Source organism: Emys orbicularis, chromosome 1 (genome assembly GCF_028017835.1).
Source record: "Emys orbicularis isolate rEmyOrb1 chromosome 1, rEmyOrb1.hap1, whole genome shotgun sequence".
Taxonomy (NCBI): Eukaryota; Metazoa; Chordata; order Testudines; family Emydidae; genus Emys; species Emys orbicularis.
The window spans coordinates 51,017,849-51,025,417 of record NC_088683.1 but is presented as its reverse complement, the minus strand read 5'-3'; positions in this window follow the sequence as shown (position 1 = coordinate 51,025,417).

Genomic DNA, 7,569 nt, shown 5'->3' with positions numbered 1-7,569 from the left:
CGGGGCTGTAGATGTCCAGGCTCTGGGACCCTCCCCCCTAATGGGGTCCCACAGCCTAGGCTTCAGCCCAAGCCAGGGGTGAAAGTAATTTAAAGGACTTACTGGTACGCTGGAGTCCTGAGTGAGGGCGTGGCCTCAACCAGAACAGGTGTGGCCTCAACCAGAAGGGGCGGGGCCTTTCAAAATTTAAAGGCCTTGGGGCTCCGGCTTTGACTGGGAGCCCCAGGGCCTTTAAATCACCCCAGAGCTACCAGCTGCAGAGGCAGCTGGGAGCCCCAGGGCTCAGGGGCAAATTAAAGGTCCCAGGGCTCCGGCCACCGCGGAGCTCCAAGCCCTTTAAATCACCTCGGGAGCCCTGCCGCTGCTACCCGGGGTGGCAGGGCTTGGGCGGAGATGTAAAGGGCCCAGTGCTCCTGTCACTGCAGGGAGCCCCGGGCCCTTTAAAGTGCTGCCAGAGCTCCGGGCCTTTTAAATCCCCGCCCGAGCCCGGCTGCCAGAGCTCTGGCGATGATTTAAAGGGCCCGGGGCTCCACGTAGCAGCGGGAGCCCTGGGCCCTTTAAATCACCCCCGGAGAAGCCGGTCCAGTCTGGCACGGCGTACCGGACCATACCGGCTTACTTTCACCTCTGGGCCAAGCCCAGACATCTACACTGCAATTTTATAGTTCTGCAGCCCAAGCCAAGTGTGCCCGAGTCAGCTGACGTGGGCCAGCTCTGCATGTTTAATTGAAATGTAGACATATTTAATATTTTTTTACATCTAGTGATCTAGTGTAACAATAAGTAACAGTAAAAAAGACTAATGTTGGCCATTCACTCGCCCTGATGCTTAGTTTTATGGTCAGTTGTATCAGTGAGTTGTACCACACTTTCAAGCACATCTAGCTGGTATGGATAACATGCTGAACCAAATCATCGGCCAAAAACCTCCTCTAAAGTACCCGCCACAATTGTGCTTCTTTGGTAGTTCCAATGCACTTTTCATTGGATCTACACTGTCACAAGCAAACAACTTTAGAGATTAAAGTGAATGCATAGTTGTAAACAAAATGACATCTGAATGATAGATAGCTAAACACCGTATAGCAACTCAGCCTATGCAGTGAATGGGAATGATGGTTTCATTCAGAGGAAGCATGACATTCTTATACCAAAACACGGAGCTGAAGAAAAGGTGGCATTAAAAGCCACTTACATCTTCTCTTCAATAGGCAGTTTATTGGCGTGCGTCCCCCAATCCATCTGATTCCACCAGACTCCTCGACTGGGACTCATTACACTTTTTCTATAGAATAGGACTGGTGGAAACGTATCAATCAATTTCAGTGAAAAATTGGGAAAGGAAATTAACATTTTTCATTTGGTTCAAATTTTGTGGCAATTTTCAATGAACGTTTTTTTAATTAAATGAAAATTTGTTTTGTTTAGTTTTGAATGTAAGAAATTTTTCATAACCATTGAAAATTACTAATTATTTCTTAAGATTTGGGACATTTTCCCCTCTCCTACAAACATAGAGTTACTCATCACATAGACAAGCATAGGAGTCTGCAACGTTGACTATAGTATTGTTTTCAGCAATCTGCCTTTTCCTAACATAGCCTCTTATTCCATTATAATGCTTGAATGATTCACAGGCAATGTTTCCAATCCACTTTTCCTAGCTCATGAAACTTTTTAACGAAATGTTAGCATTAGCAGGCACCAGATGTTTTGACATAAGGAGAAGCAATATGTAAATTTTAATCCATGCTAGGAACAATAGCCCGCAGGCACCTTTTTCTTATTACATGAATCATATACTTAACCACAATGTGGTGGATTATATCAAAATCATCATCATCCGGAATATAGTACACTTGTCTTGTGGTTGCCAATTAATGAAACTGATATATATTTAACTTGATGGGTATCAGTGATTTAACCAATAAGCCTTAGCATACTTCACTATTGTACCTCCCCCCCTATAATTAGATTTTTGGCCCTGCAACTGATTAGTATCAAAACTTCTGGGTTTTCCTTTAATCTCCCATCGGTTGTCAATACAAGTGATGCTTACATCGAACCTGATTGGCTATCATTTGCTAACATCACCATTTTTAATCAAGCAGTCTAACACACAGTGTCTTTCCTAATCTTTTTAATAACTTCTGATTGGATTTCCTGATGCTATTTATTTAACCATTAGGAGCTTGATTCTGCAAGATGCCGAGCACCTCCATTCTTCAAATGGAATGGAGAGCTCTCAGCACTGCACAGAGAATCTTTCACAATCAGATCTGTGTATAATGTATGCACAAGCAAAGTTTCCTTCCTTTTGGCTAATCACAGAACTTTAGTATGCAAGTAATAATTAGCCTGTTCAGTTTTTAACATTAATTAGGGAAATCTTAATGAATGGACTAATGGAATAATAATAATAAAGATGACAATACTATCTTCATTTAAAATAAAATGTTTATCTAGTGCTGTATAAAACAACGAAAATCCTTATTTTCAAAGAAATAAACAAAAATGCTACCAAAATCCTAGAAATATATATTCCTGTTTAACAATATTTGTACTATTCATGTACATAAATGCCAGCTATATTCTTGAGATGGCACTTCTGATATTAGTAATTCAAAATGTTCAACCCAAATCCTAACCTAATTCAAAATGTTGCCTAATTATCAGCTTTAAAAATGTTTTACATCTTAAAACACAATATTCTGTTTATCCTAGGTTGTCTGGGGAACTTCTAGTATAGTAAAAGATTTTTGTAGAGCATCTTAGTGATTTAACAGATACCATCGTGCCTGCTAGCAATTTTGCAACATTCTGAAAACACTTTCCATAAATCAAAGCCTTAGCAGCAGGAATAAGCAGACGGCAGGAGAACATATTAAAGAATATATCAATTATATTCATTAATGGAAGGCTTCTGGATCATGATGTATCCTAATGGACTAAATGTTTAGCAGTTGTGAAGCCTAGTAGGTATCTCCTCAGATGCTCTTGGCTGATGTTATTATATTGTTTTTCAGTGGGTTTTTAGTGAGTCTGGACAGTGAGATTTCACAAGGGATATATATAAAAAAAGTTTTAATTTTAGTTCTTTAATTGTATTAATATAATAAACATAAAATACCAGGACATATCAAGTGTATTTTTTATAAAGATTGCATGTACAGTATGTAATAAAGTATATTCTGTCACATACATTTACTTAGAAAACAAGATACTGTATGGGTAACAACGAAAAATAGCAATTATTATAAAAATATTCTAGTCTCATGCTAGTAATGTAAATGCCTTTACTGATCTAACAGATTTAACATAATTTTAAATTACAATAATTTTACAACCTCCATTCATATATACAGCCCTATTAAAGTCAAAAGGTTTTATAATAACAATGTTCTTATTAAGATTAAATGACTGAATTATATTTAGTCCTTTACCCTATAAAGCAACTGCAGTTCTGTTTGTTAAAATGTTTGCACTTACTTTACCTTTTCAAACAGTATCCCCAGTGTAGATAGTGAAATAATTTAGGTCTCGTTTCTTAGTATAGTATCTATATCCATTTCATGAATTAAACAAGATGGTAATATTTCAACTCCCTTTCCTTTTGTATAATTATCAGTTCACTGGTTCATGTATACTGTAAGAATATGACAACCAGCTTTTAATACTGAAAATGGGCAAAAGCTCCTCATTTAACATATCTATAAAAAATGAAGATAGTGGCAGGGGTGCTGGAACAATTTGTGTAGTGGGGGTGCAGAGAGCCATTGAACCAACCTGTAAACCCTGTATATGATGGAAACCACTTCAAGCCAGAGGGTGCTGCTGCACCCCCAGCACCCCTAGTTCCAGCACCTGTGGATAGTGGATATCCTAGAAGAATTGTAGAAGTTTTCTTTCTTAGGGCCTGAGTCATAGACACACTCCACACCTCTTGTATAAGACTTCAACAAACAAGGCTGTATTAGACATAATTTGGACATATTGCTCATGCACCAAAACCTGCAGTCCCAATACATAATTTACTCATTGACATCAATAGGAGTTTTGCTTCAGGATTTGTCCCCATATTCATCAAATCCCTTTCCTCTGCACAGGCGTGCAATGAAGAAAGCATTGTGCCCTGGTTTAGAAAGTACTAAGCTTTAGTATCATCTCCCTAAAGCTGAGCTGACACAGATAATTTGTTATTCTAGGAAGTTTTGGATAGTGAGACCAACAGAGAGATAGCTCTGGCCATCTAGCCTTCTCTGAAGCTTCCTTAACTCAGTAGGGCACCTCTCCATTGCCTTTTTTGTAAGCATTAACGTGTTTGTATTAATAGATCAAACCAGGAAACTATAGACTCTGCCACTAAGCAGCCAACTTAATTTTCTTTTTCCCCCAAAGCTTCATCCCCTAGCAGATGAGTCGGAGAAGTATTTTCCACTCTATATCACTGATTTCAGGGGTGACACTATATCTTTTATTAAGTTGTAGTAATTCATGAAAACACTAATGATTATTTGAAATGATGAATTTCTACTGGAAAAATGATTTGATGGCATTGACACGGCATTATCATAAGCATTTTCATGAATGACTACAGCTTGATGAGAGTGTAGTTGTTGTCAATATATTTATTTGCAGAGACAGCAGTCAGTATCTGGAAATAGAAGCACTGCCTGTTAGATTTCTCATGCAGAAAATACATCTGGTGTTTCATATTGAGGGCATTGTAAGATGAATAAAAATGAACTTTAAAAAAATTCATGGATGCACTGTAATACTTTTTTAGGGCAGCACTTGTAGAAGTGATTAAATTCAGGATCTTCCTTAAAGTCAATATGGTTCCTAGGTATGGTCTAAAAATTCAATGGGAAAATCATGTAACACATTCATATTTAATTTCTTTTTCTCCATTATGAGCAAACTCACATTGGTGTATTTAAAACTAATGTAGTAGAAACTACAGCACAAAGACAAATGAAAATACTTGACATTAGCCAACAATTCCCTCCCTTTGGCAATTGAAATGGGCAATACACATCGTAAATTAGGAATCTGTGCATGAATGTTACTTTGGATATATCCTATTTTGTATTTGACTTTCACTACAAGCTAGTCCAGTGGTTCTCAACTTATTTATCATTGTGGGCTACATATGCGGCCCACAATGTGTTACCTGGGCTGCAGGGGCCGGGTGGCAGAGGACCGGCAGCCCAGACCCCGACACCGGCTGGCTGCCCGACCCTCAGAGCTCACGGGGCCAGCCGGTGCCTGACCCCAGAGCTCACAGGGCCAGGCAGCTGCCCCACCCCAGACCCCCAGAGCTTGTGGGGCTGAGCGGCAGCCCCAGACCCTGTCACTGCAGGCAGCCAGGAACCCAGATCCCGCCACATGGAGAAGCCTTTAGCACACAGCTGAGCTAGGCCGCAGCTGTGTGCTAATTGGGCCGCATGCGGCCTGCGGGTTGAAAACCGCTGAGCTAGTCCCTGACAAAACTGTGAACTCTAGTGAAGTAGGCTCTTCTCCTGATGACCCTAGTTTACTGAGCTATTCTAATTAAAATGGCTCTTCTTCCTATATTCAATTACTTTTGGTTAATATCCCTTCATGCTCCCATTCCCGATGTTCTTTAAAAAAAATACTTAACATGTCAGTTGTTATTATTTATTATTTGCATTGTAGTAACAACTAGGGGCCTCAATCAAGGATCAGAGCCCCATTGGAATAGGCACTCATACACTCATATAACAAGAAGAGAGTCCCTGCCCCAAAGCACTTACAGTCTAATCATTTGATTTATATGAGCTAATAGAACTCCTTGAGTTGACAGAAAAACTCAAATGTTTCCTTTAGACAGATAGAGATTGGTTTTACTACATGTCTGCAATGCTTTCTAGACCCTTGGATGCAATTATACAATTTATAAATCCATGTCTTAAACTCCTAGCAATGCACTGAAGTCAGTCCAAGTGAAATGGAATGAGAAGATAAAATTCCATCAAGAGTACACCAGATAAGTATAAACCTCAAACTGTTTGGATATGCTGTAGCACACTAGTCAGGCCTGGGCTATGGCCCCTGTAAAAGCATTTACCTAAGGGAACTATCCATTTAGCAACCTGAATGGATATTCCAGGAGGTCTCATTTGACTTCTGGGCACAATTTGTTTTTTTTAAAATAAAAATCTATCAGGGTAAAGACTTATTCTTGGACAATAAATGTCCATTCACTCAACTAGCAGCCCAATTGACTCTCCCTTAGCTACTCCACTATCCATATCTATAAGATACCTTTTTTAGGCAGGCTGTGGCAGAGCAAAGTGGAACACAACACTTTTACTTTTGAAACATTTTTTGACTTGCACCAAGACCCCCACAATGCTCTTTTGACTCAGTTGAGGAAAGCTTTGAAGAACTTGGGCCAGCTCAATTTCCAGTGTATTCCTAATAGCATTAGAATGATTGCACATCATCTATTCCAAGTATATACATCACTCTCCAAAATCCCACTATGTACAAAAATCATGTGTCTTCTACCTGCCCTCCAACTGCCAAACCTCATGTTTTGTGAGTGCCCAGTACTAGCATGTTAGAAAGCAGTGGATCATATCAATAGGTATCAGGAATATCCCTTATGATTCCAAGGTCTGCCTACTTCATTTTTATAGTGAATCTAGAGATGAATTTAAAGTGAAATTCTCTCTGACAAAATGCATATAATGGGAATCCAATGCATTGCCTTCCATATCCAACTGGCTCATAGACGTAGGTATCAATTTAGATATAGTCAATTTAGAAAAACCTTATTATGCCATAACAGGAAACAAGGTACAATTCACATCTGGAAAAAGCTTTCTCAAGAAAAACAGTAGAGAGAAGAGTTTGCAACAAAGAGCTGGTGTTAGCCATATTAGCATTAATGGCTGTTTTTATTTGTACTAACTGTAACACTGAATATGTTAATTGTGTCTTGAACATACCTGCATTCTTAGTATGTTCTGTTGCCTGAACAGAATCTGCCTTGAAGCTGCTTAAACCTTGCATCTGTTTCTGTCTGATTAATTCTTTTAAATCACTATCATTATGTTAGTTTTTGTTTTTCTTCGGTTGCACTAAAGCGTTCGAAAATAAACATAAAATATTGGATACTTTTCTAAATGGGAATAAAACAGAAATTATAAGGATTCTAAAAACAACTTTATGGACTTTGTGGTTTCATTATAAAGAGATGCAGTTCATGAAGCGCTGAATTTATGCTGACTTTACTCTGACAAGAGCGCTGTGCTCCCTTTTTTTGATGTTTGTAACCTCTCTATTGCAGGAACATCACATTCAAACGTTTCCTCATTGTTGTGTTGCAATTGTATTTATTGAAATTTCTCCTTTTCACTTAAAAAGAAATTAACAAATATTTCTGACTAAAACATTGTTAAATTTGAGAGAAGCGAGTGGTAGATTCAACAGAGCATTTGAATATGTTTTTGCAATGTGGGTGTTCATTTTCCTGGGAACCATCTTAATACTGCTGTGAGAATGCGGGGGGAAATGGCTAAAGGCTTCCCAGTGAATAAG